Source organism: Strix uralensis, chromosome 1, assembly GCF_047716275.1.
Source record: "Strix uralensis isolate ZFMK-TIS-50842 chromosome 1, bStrUra1, whole genome shotgun sequence".
Classification (NCBI taxonomy): domain Eukaryota; kingdom Metazoa; phylum Chordata; class Aves; order Strigiformes; family Strigidae; genus Strix; species Strix uralensis.
In genome coordinates, this window is record NC_133972.1 from 120,678,666 (window position 1) to 120,698,682 (window position 20,017).

General features: G+C 39.0%; 1 protein-coding gene across 3 annotated transcripts in view; it reads left to right on the top strand.

Moving 5' to 3' along the window:
* Positions 1–20,017, top strand: part of DLGAP1 (DLG associated protein 1) — a 428,529-nt gene that overhangs the window by 256,284 nt on the left and 152,228 nt on the right. The gene's annotated exons all lie outside the window — the stretch shown is intronic.

The following is a 20,017-nucleotide window of genomic DNA, read 5'->3' on the forward strand; positions in this document are numbered from 1 at the left end:
TCTTGTGATATATAATTATAAACCCTACAGGTACTATATAAACCCTCCTTCTTCACAGGACATTACAGAGGTAGAATACAATAGTTCTGCTTCCCATGTAGCCTGAATTACTCCACAGTTCAGGTACAGTTGCCAGTACAACTGAATTCAAACAAACTCAATTGAATCTGCACAATGGATGAGAGAATCTGGCTGCAAGGATTGTTGTGTTAGATGCTGAGAAACTGGGGAGGGGGATTCTCAATACATAGCATGAAAAATTGATTAGGTGGTGTCACAGCAGGGTTTTGCCTAATTATTTCATATAGTCATCTATGAAAAAATGGTAAATATGGGAATGTCTGGATCTTTGTGGGGTTGAAAGCTGTGTACTGGGAAACGTGTAGGGTTAAATTAATGAACTGGATAGACAGAGAGCAAATTGGAGAAAAAACAGGGCCAGATCTTGTGTGTACACTTTCTATAAGTGATCAGTTACCCAATAAGAGAATGACTGTATTGCCCTGTAGAAACACAGAATCACAGAACCATCTAGGTTGGAAAAGACCTTGAAGATCATCCAGTCCAACCATTAGCCTAACATTGACAGTTCTCAACTACACCATATCCCTCAGCGCTGTGTCAGCCTGACTCCTCCAGGGATGGGGACTCCACCACTTCCCTGGGCAGCCCATTCCAACGCCCAACAACCCGTTCTGTAAAGAAATGCTTCCTAATATCCAGTCTAAACCTTCCCTGGTGCAACTTGAGGCCATTATCTCTTGTCCTATCGCTTATTACTTTGTTAAAGAGACTCATCCCCAGCTCTCTGCAACCTCCTTTCAGGTAGTTGTAGAGGGCAATGAGGTCTCCCCTCAGCCTCCTCTTCTCCAGACTAAACAACCCCAGTTCCCTCAGCCGCTCCTCGTACGACATGTGCTCCAGACCCTTCACCAGCTTCGTTGCCCTTCTTTGGACACGCTCAAGTAATTCAATGTCCTTTTTGTAGTGAGTGGCCCAAAACTGAACACAGTAATCGAGGTGCGGCCTCACCAGTGCCGAGTACAGGGGTAAGATCACTTCCCTGTCCCTGCTGGCCACGCTATTTCTGATACAAGCCAGGATGCCACTGGCCTTCTTGGCCACCTGGGCACACTGCTGGCTCATGTTCAGCCAGCTGTCAATCAACACCCCCAGGTCCCTCTCTGACTGGCAGCTCTCCAGCCACTTCTCCCCAAGCCTGTAGCGCTGCTGGGGGTTGTTGTGGCTGAATTGCAGCACCCGGCATTTGGCCTTATTGAAACTCCTACAGTTGGCCTTAGCCCATCGCTCCAGCCTGTCCAGGTCTCTCTGCAGAGCCTCCCTACCCTTGAGCAGATCAACACTCCCACCCAACTTGGTGTCATCTGCAAACTTACTGAGGATGCACTCGATCCCCTTGTCTAGATCATCAATAAAGATGTTAAACAGGAGTGGCCCCAAAACCGAGCCCTGGGGGACACCACTCGTGACCGGCCGCCAACTGGATTTAACTCTGTTCACCACAACTCTTTGGGCCTGGCCATCCAGCCAGTTTTTTACCCAGCAGAGCGTGTGCCCATCCAAGCCTCGAGCAGCCAGTTTTGCCAGGAGAATGCTGTGGGAAACGGTGTCAAAGGCCTTACTAAACTCAAGGTAGACAACATCCACAGCCTTTCCCTCATCCAATAAGCAGGTCGCCCTGTCATAGAAGGAGATCAGGTTTGTGAAGCAGGACCTGCCTTTCATAAACCCACGCTGACTGGGCCTGATCATCTGGTTGTCCTGCACGTGTTGCATGATGGTACTCAAGATGATCTGCTCCATCAGCTTCCCGGGCACCGAAGTCAAGCTGACAGGCCTGTAATTTCCCAGATCATCCTTCCAACCCTTCTTAGAGATGGGCGTCACATTGGCCAATTTCCAGTCTGTCTGGACCTCCCCGGTCAGCCCGGACTGCTTGTAAATGATGGAAAGCGGCTTGGTGAGCACCCCAGCCAGCTCCTTCAGCACCCTCGGGTGTATCCCATCCGGTCCCATAGATCTGTGTGTGTCTATGTGATGCAGCAGGTCACTGACTGTCTGCTCCTGGAATGTGGGGGGGTCGTTCTCCCAGTCTCTGTCCTCTGGCTGAGGAGGCTGGATTTCCTCAGTACAACTACTCTTGCTATTAAAGACTGAGACAAAGAAGGCATTAAGCACCTCAGCCTTTTCCTCATCACTTGTTGCCATGTTTCTTCCTGCATCTGGCAGGGGATGGAGGTTCTCCCTGGTCTTTCTTTTGTTACTGATGTACTTATAGAAACATTTCTTGTTATGTTTGATTGCTGAAGCCAGATTAATTTCTAGCTGGGCTTTAGACCTCCTGATTTCCACCCTGCATAGCCTCACAGCATCTTTGTAATCATTGTGAGTGGCTACCCCTTTCTTCTAAAGGCCATAAACTCTCCTTTTCTCCCTGAGTTGCCGCCAAAGCTCCCTGTTTAGCCAGGGTGGTCTTCTCTGCCGCCGGCTTCTCTTACAGCACCTGAGGACCGCCTGCTCCTGTGCCATTAAGACTTCCTTCTTAAAGAGTGTCCAGCCTTCCTGGACCCCTATACCCTTCAGGACCGTCTCCCAAGGGATTCTGTCAAGCAGGTGCCCAAAGAAGTCAAAGTCAGACCTTTGGAAGTCCAGAATGTCCGTTCTGCTGCCCCCTCTCCTGGCCTCTCTAAGAATAGAGAACTCTATTATTTCATGATTGCTGTGCCCTAGTCGGCCTCCAACTGCCACATCATCCACCAGTCCTTCTCTGTTCACAAAGAGGAGATCCAGCAGGACACCTTCTCTGGTCAGTTCACTCACCAGCTGTGTCAAGAATTTATCTTCCACACATTCCAGGAAACTCCAGGACTGGTCCCTCTCTGCTGTGTTGTATTTCCAGCAGATGTCTGGGAAGTTAGTCTCCCAGAAGAACAAGGGCAAGCGATCATGAGATTTCTCCTAAGTACCTATAGAATATTTCATCTATCTCTCTGTCCTGGTTGGGTGGCCTATAATAGACTCCCACTACAACATCTTGAGTAACACCTCCTGAGTACACCATGGCTGAGAGCATATTGACTAAGAAAAATGAAGATCAAGTACAAGCACCCTCACCTTTCCCTCCCCATTCCCTCTAAAAATTAAGTTAGCATTTTGGTAGTGAGAAAAATGTGAGAGAAGCCCTGAAGACACCAAGGTCAGTGGAGAAGGAGGGGGAGGAGGTGCTTCATGTGCCAGAGCAGAGGTTCCTCTACAGCCCATGGTAAAGACCATGGAGAGGCAGGCTGTTGCCCTGCAGCCCGTGGAGGACCACAGTGGAGCAGATATCCACCTGCAGTCCATGGACAGCCCCATATCACAGTGGTTGTACATGCCCTAAGGGAAGCTGCAGCCCATGGAGAGCCCACACTGGACCAGGCTCCTGGCAGGAGCTGCAGCCCATGGAGAGAAGCCCACGCAGGAGCAGGTTTTCTGGGGCAGTCTGTTCCTGTACCCCGTGGAAGGGACCCATGTTGGAGTAGTTCTTGTAGAACTGCAGTCCATGGGAAGGAGTGTGAGAAGGAAGGAGTGGCAGAACTGACAACGCCCATGCCCTTTCCCCCAGAGCCACTGGTGGACAAGTAGAAGAGCTGGGACTGAAGGAGTGAAGTTGAACCTTGGAAGAAAGCAGGTGGGGAGAAGGTGTTTTTAGTTTTGTTTTTATTTCTCACTGATGGTTAACTGGTGAATGTACTGTCCTGTTGAGGAGGGGAAGTGAAAGAGCAGCTTGGTGGGTGCCTGACAGTCAGCCAAGGTTAACCCATCACATTTACTCATTGCCCTCTCCACTGTGTGGTGGGTAGCACACTTGTTCAGTGCCTTTCCATCACCTGCGTTATAGGTATTTCATTTTATCCTTACACTTCTGATGCTTAATGGACTCATTGAAATATTTAGAGAATTATCAGAGCTGACTGGCTTCCAAATAATTCCCAGAAACTGTTATACAGTAATATACTTATCACTTCAACTATGTCAAAATAGGGATCATGCATCTTTTCTGAAGTTCTTTATATAGCATCTTTTTAAAAACCGGGTAGCCAAATAATTCTTTCTCCTAGTAATACAGCACAGTCTACCTGAGATGCATTTTTATATGTATACATAGCCCATTTTTGAATCGTTATAGCATCAGACAAGTTGTGTGTGTGGAAAGTTCTACCATGTCTACAGCATATCCATATGTTCAAGACAATTTTTCCTAGTTAGAATTGTGTAGCTTTGTGTGTTCAAAACATTTGCATTGCATCTGCAAACATAAGTAAGCCTTGGGGTTGCAGAACTGTGTAAATGTAGTTGTTAAAACCTAAGTCTCACCATAGTTTTTTAAGTCTTCAGTCTGGGCAAATACTCACAAGCATAGATAAGTGTCTGGCAAATTTTATAGCCTTGTTTTAAAGTACAAAGGAGCTGACGTACATAATTTTCTAACATCACATTTTTTTAAACTGAGCAAACCAACATATTTTCACTAGCTTTGGTTGCAGAAATAGTGGGATTCTTTTGGCTGAAATTTTCAAAGAATATTTACAAGGGAAACTCCCAATAATGTAAAATTTCAGCCCATATGCACAGAGGTGTGTTAAGGTTATAAGCAACTGGAAAGGAAGTGTTATAAAGTATTTGGCAGTCTTTGTCATAAATGGTGCCACTAGTCTCATATATAAAAAATACTGTTGTGATGCACAGAGTTTTAGTACCACCTGTTTGACATGATGGCATACTCGATCAAGTTAGCTATACTTCATACTGCATTTTTGCCAGTATTTTCAAGTAAGTTCTTTAGCTGTGTGCAAGCCAGGGAAAGTTGTACCCACATCTAATTCCCTCAGGTTCAGTGGTTCTCCCAGCTCTATGGTAAGACTAAGGCAATAAATGGATGAATGGGAGGTGAAAAACAAGCCCTCTGCTTACAGGTACCTTTCACAAAAATGGAGCTTGAATCTGAGTTTTTCTGAACTTGTCATTTTTAAATATACTTCAGAGGACTTATTCACTTCTCTTCTAAGAGCAACAAATATTTGTTGCAGGAAAATGTTTCTTCCACACTGCTATATTGGTTTCACCTTTGTGAAAAATGCTACATTTAAGCCACCATATTTCAAATTTATTTTAGTTTATAAGGACATGTTTGAGTGTAGACAAGGAGTGACGGTGAAGTGGCAGCTCTGGCAAGATTTTCACTGCTGTGGGAACCTGCTATGTGCTGAAATTGACAGTGCGGAACTGGAATTTGGCTGTGTAATCTGATGATCATCTTTAAAATACCAGAAAAAATGTTATTAATGTATATTGTCACAATAAAGAACTTGAAACAGTATGATAGTTCTTTAGAAAAAAAAAAATCAAAATAACAATTTGTCAATTTATCTGGAGATTTGGATGCGTGTTTATAGAAACATTTGCATATTTGGCTCATACCATATTAAATATCATGTGGTTTCCCTCATATTACCTATCTATATATAGCTGTGGGACCTGACAAAAATGATGTGATGTGAAGCCTGAACTTGAATACGTGTCTTCACCTCTGTAAATACAGGAGTGCTTCATGAATGTCACCACTGTGCAAATAAGGCACAGCTGAGAGCACTTTGCCTTGAACTCTTCCCACAAGCAGTCTGCAAGTAACCGAAAATTTCAGCAACCTGCTGTTATCATCTGTCACAGTTCAGTTCTCCTTCCTTTTTATTTATTCCTCAGTTGCTGCTGAGAATGTATCAAGATCTTTTCCTGTGGCACTGCTGGTGCTGATGGCAACCCATAGGTGTTTCTGTGGTAGCTGTGAATCCTGCCCTCGTCTACTTTGCTGCATTTAAATTCTGGTTTATGTGTGAGTGCTTAGTGTTCTATAAAAAGAAATTGCCCTCTTCTTGAAAAGGGAGCTTATTGGTGACTGCACTTGTAGAAGAAAGTAAAATGGGAGGCTTGATGTATCCAGAGACCAGACATGAGTGTTGCTGACCTGAATATAAAACCTGAAGGGCAGCACGGGCCTGCAGGAGTTGTTCTCTGGACCTCACATGAATTTAGCCAAAATGAGAACTTGAAGCTGCATCATGAGATGGTAAAACAGAGGGTTTGGGCCTGCTGTCCACTTCGATTTTAATCCATTGAATTCACTGAAATGCTTAAAAAAAACTCCAGAAGTTTGTATGCTATTTGTATTGATTTGGCCCTTGTTTTTTTTATAAAATACTAACCTGCTTATAGACTTTATAAATATGCTTGTGGAAGTCTGACATTTTTCTGTAGGGTGAAAATGTAAGTCGGTGTGGGTGTTGCAGTAATTTGCATGCAAACATAGTTTTCTACAGTATTATAAAATGATGAATAGATTTATTTTTAGCGTAATCGCATAACAATGATACAAATATTTTAGTGATATAAGTGTTCTGCAGTAAAAATGTTTTGTTGCCTCACTTGATAGGAAGGATGTTCTTTTTTCTTCTTCTTTTACATAGATAAAGAATTTTTTCAATGAATTCCTTCCCAAAACCACATTAAATGTAATCTCCAGAAGTGGTAAAAGGCGGAAACAATTCTTTTTTTCCCTTCTTATTTTACATCTGGCTTGCTATATTGCAAATTCATTCTTATTGCACATTCTAACTATTGAAATGCAATAGTAAATTACAGGCAATGGTACATTCTACTGAACAAGTAGTCATAATGCAACAATATATATCTTTTAAGAGGTGGGCTTTTTTTCCTTGCTGTGCAAGGAATGGGAATTTTAAAGCAGCCTTTCCAAATACTACCTGCCCCTTCCTATTAGCCTCCTACTAATGGGGATGTTCCCGTGTGTCAAGATTTGATTCACAGGAATCCGTATGGAGTTCCTCATGGTTGCATTGTACCACTGCTGTTTGAAAGTTGCTACATCAAGGTTAGGAGGAGGACAGGTGGGCAGTGAGGAATGCAATGAACAATGTTGGAGAAACTGTGAATCATCATTTTTGGTCTGCGTCCTATCCGTAAACACCTAGGAGTCCCTTTGATAAGCCAGTGAAGGAATCTATAGATAATTCTGGATTCAGGACAGAAATTAGTTGAGCAATGAGTCCTTACCAAAAAAAAACCTTCCATAAACATAGAATAACATACTTTGATGAGTAATGAACAGCAATAAGAGAATGCTGAGCTCATGTTTCATTTCATTCCTTTTATGCATAGATTATGGTGGTCTTGAATGAAGGATGAAGTTGCAAGTTTCACCTTTATTCTGGTCACTGACAACTGCCCAGGGGAAAAAGACTTTCCATTTCAGAATGCAAAATTCTCTGAAGGATTATCTAATATTTAGAAGACCAGTACTTCCAAATCAGTTGGGTAAATGAATATTCATGATGAGGATGAGTAAGAACACATGTGAATGTGTTTGCATTGTCATGAATATGGCAAGCAGATTTTTTCAAGATAAGTAATGCATAAACCACAAATATCTCTGCCTCATGGCAATACAGTATATATGTACATTCTTAGACTCATAATTCTTAAGATGTTAGATGTTCAAGAATATTTTCATAGTTCTTAGAAACTGCAATATGTGTAAAACTTCCAGGGTTTTGCAGTTTGTCATGCATGGTCATAACACATCAAACCCTGGTGAAATTCACAGTGACATCAGTGACAACTTAATCCAGTACACCTGAAGATTAGTGTAAATGAACCTTAAAGAAGTTGGCAGTATAATTCATGTTCATTCCAAGGTCTGGTTTCAGCAGTAGAGCTGCATGGAAGTACCTTTGTTATAAATGATAAAATTATGCTCAAGAACATGATGCCTAGCATAGCTAAGAGCTGTTAGGAAAATATAGTGTACGAAGTCAGAGTTTTTAGAAGTGGTTGCTCAGTCTCCACCAATAGCATCTTGCTATGACCTATTTAAACATACCTATTTTTGTGTACCCAGTCTGGAGTGATCTTCATTCCAATATTTCCTTGTGCAAGCAGTGACTAACTTTCATGTGTGGGAACAAACAAGAGGGATGTGAAGACTTGCCAAAACGGTTAGGTTCCTGTAATTAATACGTTAAATCCTGAATGTTTATTTTCTGATTTGTAGATAATAAGGAGAATGTTTCCAGATCTTTATCTTTAAAATATAGAAGATATTTTACTTGGAATAATTTGTATTATATAAAATTACTAATAGTTCTCAGTGTTGAATGTGATAATTTTAGTAAAGAATGTGATCAGTGTTGCAGAACACTGTGCACGGCGGTTTTTTGCTGAAGAGCAAGCCTATATAATGATGTGTAGTTCCTTTTTCAACTCCTGCCCAAAGTTGTGTGCTTAAAGTTTATAACAGAGAAGAGGTAGTTAGAAGTGCTCTTTTATTGAAATTTTACATGGTTAATTGTTATTTTCAGTTTTACAGGACATTTAAGTATTAAGAAAAAAATACATTGATACCTGACATGAAGACTAACTGGCTTTAAAAAGATATTTCTCTATATTAGTTGAAAAGACGTCTAATTACAGTATGCTGGGTAATAATATTTTTGGCCTGTAAGATAGACCACAGTAGTAGTATGCCAGAAATAAACATTGCATATGTTTTCATTTACATTGCAACAAGATTCTTTCCTCTGAGACTCCTCTGGCTCATTGTTAATATTTAAAGAGTTCTTGATGAAATCATTTCTCTGTGCTGCCAGTGCAAAAGAAAATTCAATTAATATGCCAAAAAATGGAAGGCAAACACTAAAAGAATGTTTTAAGCACTGTATTCAACTGTGAATTTGGCATGAACATTTTGTCCTCTATTTCACAAGTATTTAATATTATGAATTTTTATTTGCAAATAGATTAATTTGCATAGGATTATTCAATTTAGTATAATTAATCATGTGTGTTTGCAGAATGATGGCTGTATATGTTAACCAGTATTTAACTTACTACTTAACTTTTGTCCCATTTCATATTCTGCTTCTTGTTTCAAGTGGAACAAATGCGTGTGTATATGATTGCCACTGTTATATCCATAGCATATTAGTTGGAAACCTTCCTAGATCTCAGAGTTGTAATATGGGTTATGTACTGGGATATAAATAACCAGGTCGGCTTCAAAAGAAGGAACATTTTATATAACCATATTTTTAGTGCATTCAGGGCTGATAAAAGTTAACTACTTGGTCAACTGCAATACAGGATAGTATATTCTGCTTTTCTTAGTTTTGTCAATACACTGCAAATTTGAACACTAAACTTCTGCTGTAATAATCTTCCATAAGGAAAATATATGAAAATGTACTAAATGGCTTGGTCATTTGCAACACAGATGACAGCACTGCAGACTGTACAAGAATCTGTTTCTAGAGAGACCAGTTAGGACATATGTTGTGCTATTCACCCTGTGGTTTTTATATGGCTTGGGCTTAATGTTTTTCTTAAGAAAATTAAACTTGAAATATCCAATAACACCAGACTTGAAGTTTTCTCTTCAAAATGATACAGAGCATTTCTTCACAAAAGGTTCTGGGCAGTGTATATCTTTCACCAAAGCACTCTCACCTGGGGAGGTCATGGAGGGCGGGTTTTGCACAAATTGCTGCCGTACAGCCTGTGTCAGTTGTAACAGAATGAAAATCCCCAGTAGTGTCATCTGTTGGAGGGATTTTGCAGAACTGTCAGTCACGTTCACTTGACAGAAGGAAAGGGTACTCTGTTTCACACCTCAGTTCATGGTCTCAGAGGTGTAATCGCAGATCACATGAAGGGTTTCTCGAAGGAGGAACCACAGAACCTGATGGATGCAGAAGGCATCAGCAGGCTTTTCCATGGAAGTTGCCCAAGAACTAGCCCTTCTTCCCTAAGTCCGGGAGGCTACTTGAAGTGGAAATTATTTTTCCACTGACATGAAGCTAGACTAGATATGCATGAACCATGTGCTTCGCTAATCTAGTCTAATGGCAGAGAGCCTAAACTATCCATATGCTCGCTGTGGTCTGGCATTGCAGAGGCATGCTGACAATTTGGCGATGGTGACTGTTCCTGTGGGCGTCACTGAGACATTCCTGTTTCACTTCATCTCTTCAGTATCATATGATGTTCTGGGAAGCTGTGTACATTCTGTTTCTTCATGCTTCACAGAGAATGCTGTTACATACCCTGAACTCCAAGAAGTTAAGAAATATGTACCATGAGATGTAACTGACCGGGAGGTGAAATAGAAAAGGTTTTCTCCAGCTGGTAGTTTAATACTGCCAGCCAATTTCTGTGCTTATTATTGTCTCCTCTGCCTCTAAGGCAGCCAAGCTCTCAATGGAGCATTTCATATTCCTCTCACTCTTCTTCATGTTTCTTATCATACTTCATTACATCTTCTCTTTCAACCAGAACATTACTCTTTACAACTGTAATGCTGCTTATGTGTCCCTGAGCGTGTACTTCTGAGGGCAAATCACCTTAAAGGGAAGTTAGCTGTGTGCTGAAGTTATCTGTGGAAACAAAGGGAAGAATAGTTTCCCTTCCATCATAAAAGAAAATATTACTGCCTGTGAAGTTCATTTAGGACTGCAACCAGCTTGAGAAGAAATTATATCGTTGCTTAACAAAAAATATTCAGTTACTGACAATTAGAAACTCATTTGCCAATTATTCTAGCTTCACAAAGGTCATCTAGTTGGTCATTAGAAGAGCTTTGAAACAGGGGCCTTAGGTTAAGTTCACTGCTGAATGTTCCTGCAGTGTTGTTGCATTCCAGGTAAATTTTGTCCATGACATCTTGGTTTTAGCCATACTATTCATGACCAACAGCATGAAAATTGTCAACTTAGGGCAATAAATGTAACTGTTATTCAGTGCATTTTTAACAAAATTGCATTCTTGCCCTCATCCTGTTTTCTAATCACAACTAGTGTTGAGGAAAAACAACACAAACAATTGCTGGGGACTTCAGGCTGTGGGAGAATGGTGACCACAAAATCTGCTGACAAAACAGGTTTATTGGCCATGTGAGAAGGAGTAGGCAGATGCCTGTGATTTTCTAGTCTAAGGTTTCCACAGGTTGCCTACTGAGAGTGAGTGCAGCCCCACCTAACTAACCAGAGCAGGACATTGCATCAAACCTGTCCCTCCAGGGGGAGGACCAGGGTTGTGCTGTCAAACACAGGCATCACCCAGGACACAATCACCTGAGTCTGATCCCAGCAAGAGAATATTGCAACCTTCAGAACTTCTCACTTCGGCTAGGGTTTAAAATGTGTGGAACAAGGATTGATAAATTTTGACGGTTTGTTTTTCCAGATGCCATGAATTGTTTTAGCTACTTACGAGAATATGGGTGAGCTGGAATTGAAATTATAAAAGACTGTTTTGTTTTGTTACCTGCATGACTGTGGGACAACCAGACTTGATATAATAATTAAACTTTTCTCAGGTTAATATAAGTGTTTCTATTAGTACCATTTAGGATTTAGAGTATTCACTAAAAATTCTTTACTGCTGAATTCAAATCTAAAAAAGTTTCTACTACAGCACATTCTAGTCTCTTGAGTTTCTGTCTATGAAAAAAAAAAGAACTGTCAAGAAAAGGAAAGAGGCATAATACTTTTTACAATTGTCATAATCAAACTCAAATTCTCTATCATTCTGTCAAGTTACTTTCACAAGAATGCCCTATGTATCCAAGTTAGATGTAAAGCAGCAGAACAAATTCAAATTAAATTGACTGCTTCATCTTTTGGACTGGTAGATAGTATGTCACCATCATTACATTTAAAAAATATTAAGTCTTATACATTTCATTTCAATTACTTTTCCCAATCCAGACTTGAAAATAGTGTTAAAATAACTGTGAAATTTACTTATTATCTCAAAGTTTTTTTGACTTCCTTTAAAGTCGTGTAAAAAAGGGGATTGTTTTTTACTTGGATATTAATAGATTTTACGCCTTTCAGAAGTCTAGAAGATAAAAACAATAAAGGTGCTAATCCTAATATGTTCATTATCATTACATAAATCAAGTAGCTGTGTGAGTAAAGCATGGGTGCCTTGACTGGGAAATGTGACTTTCTATAGCTTTGTATGTGTCAAGTGACTGCATAGTTAGTTGAATCATGGTTGTGTTTTTGTTACTCCACACATATCTTTAGTCTTTTCCTGTATCATTTTTTTGACAGCAGCAGTCAGGCTGTTTTCTTCAACTGGAGTAATCAGACACGGGAATATAAAGTTATGAGAAGTGAACCTGGTGTGAGTTATTTTTTATGAGACCTGTAAGAGTGTAATCATCTTTACAGGTGCTGTGGTTGCCTCAGTCAGATTTGAGTTCAAAATTTTATGAGAAAATGGCAGAAAATAGACCTGCCTATTCAGTCCAAATAGTCACACAGCCCTTCAGAACCAAAAGGAAAAAATGTTGTTTTGCATGGTTCCCAGTGATGTGAGAATTAACAGAGGATATGTCAACCTGAGCACATGGAGGAAACTTCCCAGGTCTGCTATAAGAGCGAGCAGTACAACAGCAGATGCTCGGTCAGCTCAGAGGATTCAAACTGCAGGACCAAAGAAAACAAACTAGGTGGCCACATCTGAGCCTGACAACAGTTTCTGCATCAGGCAAACCTTGAGGGCTGACTGCAGGAACGGTGAGGAGGGATTAGTCTGTGGGCTCCTCAGCTTTCCCAGGCTCCCAAGCAGTGTACTTGGGAGGCCAGTGCTTTCTGAAGGAAAAAGAAGTGAGAGCTTGGAGGATGCATGATGCCCTCTGTGCCTTTTGCTCTTCTTCTTTATCTTCAAATGCCACCATTTCTGACACTATGAATTTTGGATATCTTGGATATCTTTCACTAAAGCACGCTCTACCTCTGTGTGCTGTCCCTGGTGCCTTGTACCACTGGAGACCAGGTCCAAAAATAACAGATTCTTTCATCTCTAAGAACATTCAGGGTCCTTTTGTGGTCTTCCCACTGTCAAGAAATAGGTGGGATTTGCCTCTCTTTACAACTTTCAGGTGTTGTACAAATTTGTATTTCAACCCCTGACAGTTTAAATTTGAAGCCGGGAGTTAAGGTGGTAGGTGAAAGAATGGACATGAGTGCACAGCTTAGGGAGATTGTATAAACCTTATTACCACAGGAAACCTGGCAAGTAATGCTTAACAGATCATTTTTATTGCTGTCCACCATCTCTCCCGTAAAGTTCAAAGATGCACTGTAATTGTCTGAGATCACACTCTTAACAGCTGTATTAAGACCATAAAAACTTCCCTTTAAATCACAGTCTTGTGGAACTAAACCAATGTCAAGAGCCTTAGCAGGCTTGGTGGTTTTTTCCTATTCACCTAGGGTAGGAGAGATCACAGACCTCTTCATGCTGTTTCCAGGGTTTTATTCTGAACTTTCGCTACATATGCCCTTGACCTTCCAGTCTCTTTCCATTTAGGAAAAGAGAGGAGTGACTGTTTAAAAGTATGTAATGCCCTTCTGAACACAGCTTTATCATCAGCCAGTAAAGTACTTATCTTAAAAAAAAATATTAGGATCATCACTTTTTAACATTCTACATACTCACTTATGTAAAGAATAACTGCATTTGCCAGATCTACTTGCGTGCTCTTATTTGGTGTATTTTCAATGAGTTTGGGGACTATATGTGTTTTGTTTTGTCTTCTGTTTCACACTGCTCTACAAAAACCTGTTATGGAAGATAGTGAAATAAAATGGTGGACCTTCCTCTCATCTCACCTTAACCACATTTGTCCTTAAACCTGAAATAAAATCGAAGGAAGAGACTGGATAAAAGAAATATATATCCCGATATTGCTGGACCCCACCTTATTCCGTACAGCCATTCTGGGATGGAAATAAAGGATTTCTAAGGGCAACTGGCCAAACTCTGTGGCTGTACAGTGTTGCAGAGCCCACAACTCTGCCACTTACAACAGAAGATTCAACCAGTGTCTTCCTTCACTTGTGTTCTCCAGCTGTTTTACCTTCACTTCACTAATTCTGATAATAATTAGGGACTTTATAACCCCTTGCAGAACTAAACTCTACTCTAAATACTCATTGGCTAGCGGTTCTTTAAACAGGTACAGATTATCAATGCATAAATATTATAATTGGAATAAAAATAATACAATTAATTTACTAATATCCTTTAGGCAGCTGTCACCTGTAAGCTAAAAAAAGTAATTTATTTACCTTTTAAAAAAATATTTCTTTATATTTAAATAAGTTTCATGCTCAAGTAATTGCAAAATGAATAGTTACTGAAACCAGTGTCCTTCATTTATCTGCTGGGAAGTATTAGTACAGAAATTATATATTTCTGAAAGCAACCACCCATGCTATCCTTTCTTGGATCTTCTCTGCACTGCCTTAAATAGTACAGTCTAAAAATTCACTGGATATTATAATTGCAGTAGGGCAGGTCTTCTAACAATGATGTGTCCTGTTTCTTTGCCAGTGCTCACCTGCATTGCTGTTTCAGACTGAGTGTCAGAGTCAATAGTGATCACTAGGTCTGGGTTTACTCTGAACTTCCCAAGAAAGAAGATAAACATGAAATTTTAGATTGGCTACTCTTTTATGGGACTAATGTCATTTTGTTTCCTTTTCTCCACACAGTACAGATTTAACATTGGCAAACAGTAATGGCTGAAAATATGAATGAAAAATAACATTAGTTTACTTGAACATTGGGTATGATTCTGAGTTACATTTGTGAAAATACAGGTTAACATGACTGGTTTCAGAGAAATGCTTTTAATTTATCTAACTACTGGTAAAATGTGAATCTGTCTTTCCATGTGAGCGTGAATTCAAGAATTTGAAAATTGTTTTAAATCAACACTTCAAATCTAAACAAAAAAAAAAATCGATTATGTGAACTGAAGACAGCTGTCAATAAATATATTTTATGTTATATGTTGTACTGTGTTTACAGTCCAAACTAGGATCTTCATGGGGAAAAGCAGGGAAAGACCCAAGCCCTGCTATGACAAGTTTACTGGACATTATAAGTCAAGTTTTTTGTAGACAGAGGAATTCACAAGAACAAATCTGTATTTACTGATACAGCATAACATTATTGCATATCTGATAAGAACTGTATTTTATAAAGAAGTCAAAGGCTGGATGGGAGGCAGCTTCAGGAGTTATTAAAAGCCTGAAAATCTGCTTTCAAATGTGATTGAAGAAACCCAGTCGGTTTAGTTTATGGCAGAGAAGGGCATGAAATAGTTCTGTGTTACAGCAGCATGAGGAGACGTGGCTCACAATGAGGTCTTCTGAAAAGGTCTGTTCAAAAAACTCCAGAGCTATTAGCTGGAAGTGGATACCAGATGCATTAGATGCAGCTATATATCAGTGGCTAATTACCAGAACAATTTGCTTGGAAATGTAGCAGATTCTATTACTTCATATCTTTAAAATGGGAATGATTATCTTTCTACAAGGTGTCCTTTATGTCAACAAAAAATTGCGGCTCCACAGAAGCAGTTATGGATGGGTTTTATAACCCTCATATTATGTATGAGGACAAACTGTAGTGTCTGTGGCTTCTCCTGAGCTTACACAATAATGCTGACATTTAACATATGATAAACCCCATGTTTTGAAAGAAAAGATGAAATATCTGTTGAATAGCTGATATGTAATAAAGCGAAAAGGCTGTGTACTTTCCATTCAGGTTTAAGGGAGTATGGCTTTTTAGTACACGAATTCATGTAGATTGTATGAATCCACTCACCATTCACCCTGAAATGAAATTAAATTAGGTGGAGGAAGTAACAAAGAATTATCAGGATGTTCTGCATATGTCACCAGCTTGATATATATAGTAGTCTGCTTATGGTGTTTCTCTTTTAAAGAACCATTTTCCTAAAGTATTTTCAATGCTATGGAAATATTTAATACACACGTATTACTCTGCAAGCAGTTTTTACAGAATATTAGAGCTTAATTTAATTAAAAATCATTTAAAATGCGTTATTAAGTGATTTTTTAAAATATTCATGACGAGATGCTTTGCAGTAGAACCTAGAAATAAAGCATTTCACCTTAAAGTGTACATTAGTCCAGTATAAGTACACTTTATCATTTGTCATTAATTGTGAAATAAATTTCAGGAGCTCCTTGAAGCGTTTTTAATTTATGGTCGTTCTATGTGATGAAACGATGAGTTACTAATACCATTCTCTTCTAAAGTGTATTATTAATGGTCTTGAACCTGTACCTACTAAATATTATGGAAAATACTTATTCTTTATTATTACTTTGAACTAACAAGTATTAAAAGCAGAGATTAAGTTCATTCCATTCACTTTATGATATTCATGCTGGTCTCAGGAGAAATTCCATTGAGATCTATGAAGTTATATCAATTGGGGCACTGCTAGAAATAGTAACACACAAAAAAGAGAATTTAAATTCACTTCCTTCTCCTTCTTTTCATTTAGTGCTTTCTCTTCCACTCTTTCCCACCCTCACTTTGATTTTCCTGTTTCACTTCATAGCCCTTAATACAGTGAAGTTCAAGTGAAATGGAAATATTCTTTACTATATTTATATTTTACTTTGATTTTAACTTCTTGACTCTCTATATAAAGTTAAATTCTATTCTTTAGTATCGTGTTTAGTGTCAGCAATGTGTGACATTCTGTCAAGCCTAGTATAAAATAACAGTCTGGTGCTTTGGTATTCCCTCTGAGCCCTCAAGAGTGAAATGTACAGTGTGTAAAGGCCTAATGTGCTGATGAAGTGAGGCATCCTTCAACAGTAAGATGTTCATTTACTATTTTGTATATCTCAGCACAGTGATTTGTGATGAGCTTCTGTACAGAGTGCATACAGTGAAGAACAAATCATCTTCAGATCTGAGTTTCTTACACGCATGTACATGAAGTACATGCACAAGCATTTTAGGTGGCACCTAACCTGAGGGCACCACCACCATATTCCTCCCAGTGTCAAAGCCTCAGAGTGAATTCTGTGTGACCTCACCAAACTGATAAAAGATGTCACGAACTGTGGAAGTAAAGATCAATCAGTCAGTCAAGTACAAATCACAGTTAAATTCTGTGACATTACAAAGCTGACCTGTGCAATTCAAGCTATCAGCATGTTTATTCATTTTTACTTTTCAGTTAACATCATGAATAATTTCATCAAATAATTTTTTCAGGTTTTTGTGCCTCTTCCTGATTTAAAGGCTATTCTGAAAGCCATTTCTGAAATGTTTAAGGCACGTTCACTGTTCTGAAAAATTTATTTCTATGAATTTTTAGCATGTTTACAGGGGTTCATTAGAAGTGTTCTGTATATATATATAATAGAATTATTTTCTGATTCTTAGTTGGATAAGCATAATTCCTACAATCAGATTCTTGTCATATGCCATTTGTCTGCATACCTCAACATACATGACCAAAGTTTAAAATAAACTTTGCAAAAGTACTTTTAATCTTTAAGTGTACTTTTATGTGCAGACCATTGAATCTACATACTGAAAAATGCACGGGAAACAAAAAAAAAGAGGCATGAGCACAGTCGAAACAAATTACATGTGCATAAATAATAGCAGAAAAATCTAAGATACTCTTTTTTTAATTTTTTATGTTTTCAATCCAAATAAAATCAAAGTTACTGTTATGAGGTTTTTGTAAAAACTTTTCAGTTATTGTTGTTGTAAATTTATAGATTAAATGCAGCTAGTGCTTCTGTGGTTTAAGTGGAATTGAATGAAGCCTCAGAGAAGAAGTTGAGATGGGCTACTCGAGGGCAGAATACCCTCCTAGAGGGAATGCAGCCACTATCCTGTGCCATGCTTGGGGAAGAGCATTTTGCCCACAGACTTTCCCTTCTGCACTTACTTTTTCTGTCACATTGTGCTCTATGAGGTACTTGATAAACTTAAATCGCTTTTTGAAAGTACCAGTAGTTTTTTCAGACATTCTTCATAAATTAAGATTTATTTCCCGGTTTGCCATAGCTTACAAACATTTTTCACAGAATTCTGTGAAAAATAGTCCACTTTCAAAATGGTTGTCATTTCAATTTCTTCATAACTAGAGCTGCATGAAAAATATTTATAGTAAATACTTTCCTCTGAAAAGATTTTTATGTTTCTTATTATTTTTATGCCAGTAGAGGTGAAATGAGACAAGTTGATTTGAGCAAGTATCTTAAGACTTCCACCAAATCTAACTCAATTTCATAGCATTGCTATAAAAACAGAAATTATTTCCATTCCATCTACTGTGTGATGACAAATATCACTCAGTTACTATAGCCATCAAAGATAAGGTGGTTAAAGTTCTTTAACTGCATTTATATACTACAGTATATATGAGGGTTTGGTTCTGTTTTCATTGTTTTTTTAAAAAAACCCTCAAACTTAGGAAGTTCAATGTTACAGCCTTGGTTTAGGGAACAATTACAGTAGTCCTGTTATTCTCTGCCTTTTAATCAGGTGTTTCATATTCAGTGCCAAACCAAGCTTACCTTTGCTGTTTTCTACTTTTGGATTGAACCGGAAGGAACAGGTTAAAATGAGTAAGTTTAAGTTTTGATCTAAGCATGACTGTTTTCTTCCAACCCAATGAACTTTCTGCCTTGCTTGCTGAGCTCTTTTATCTCATACCTTCAGAGATTCCTTTTTGTTTCTTCCACGAGTCAGTTTTCTCCCATGTAGAAGTTCGTTGACCTTGGATATGAGCTGGACATTCCTGCCACTGTATACCTCATCTCTTTTCCCACTGCCTCACTGGAGAAACCTGGCTTGGGCACATAGGACCTGGAACATATCCATGACCAGGCAGGGTGATCATAGTAGTAGTTACAATATGGGACATTTCCACTGAGGCTTTGTGGGTTGTTTTTTTTTTTCTTTCTCATGGGCTAGTGAGGGTAACATATGGGCTGTCCAGCTGTGAAGATCAATAAGCCCTCTAGTGTCATTCTCTTAAAACTAGTGTTTTCACAACTCTTACCCTTGGTCTTCACAGATCTCCTGTAAGGTTTCCATGAAGTTTCTCCATTAAGACACTTGTAAATTTCTTTCTTCATTTTCATTAGTTTCTGGGGCTGACAACAGATTTTCAGGGGTGACACCATTCAAACAGAGCTACCAATTGAAAGCCAAGATGGGAGACCATCTGCAAGCATAGAGACTCTGATGCTTATATGTTTTTTGTAGCATTCCCTTTTGCTTGGACTTAAAAGATCACAGTGTACTTGGAAGAATATTTTTCAAGGAAATCAATCTCTATTTCTGCTAAATAAGGTCAAGGTCTGTGAATAAGACTGAAGTTGTAGAAAGAGTCTCATAAAACTATGTTTCATTAAATTAAAATGGGTTGGGTGATTTTTTTGTGGAAAAATAAATATTTAACATAATGTTTAGCTCAGTTTCTAAATAGTAAGGAATAAAAAGCTTAGACCCAGTTTGAGTCATGAGAATTGCTGGTCAAGACCAGCAAAGTCCCATAATCACACTGTCACTGCCATCATAGAAATAAAAGTATGTTCACTCTGGTGTGGTGTGCCTTGGGTGGACTGTAGCGCATAGGACTAAGAAAAGGCAGTTTCTCGGTTTGACAGTGAATATTGTCATCTCAAGATGTGTGTAGAAAAGCTCTTGATACCATGAAAACCTGTAGCTGAGGCAATAATTTAACTGTGATTCCTGTCACAAAAGTGCCATGCTATAGAATTGCAGAGCACTTAAAAAACTGGTAGAAAATGAGTTAGTGAGCCCTGCAGCCAAGAATTGTGTAATGTTGGTGCAAGGTTTGACTTAGATTAGCAGCTTCCATTGGATCACTGTCAAACAGTCACTAGATGCTATAGTGGCTCTTTTGCTTGGTCACATTAATGTCCTTGCAATGAGAATCAAGTGTTTCTTTTAATACAAGGATGTCCATTTTCATTATGTGACCACACTGCACAGCATGAATTTACTTGACTTTCACAGGAAAAGTACATTGCACACATTGAATGTAGGT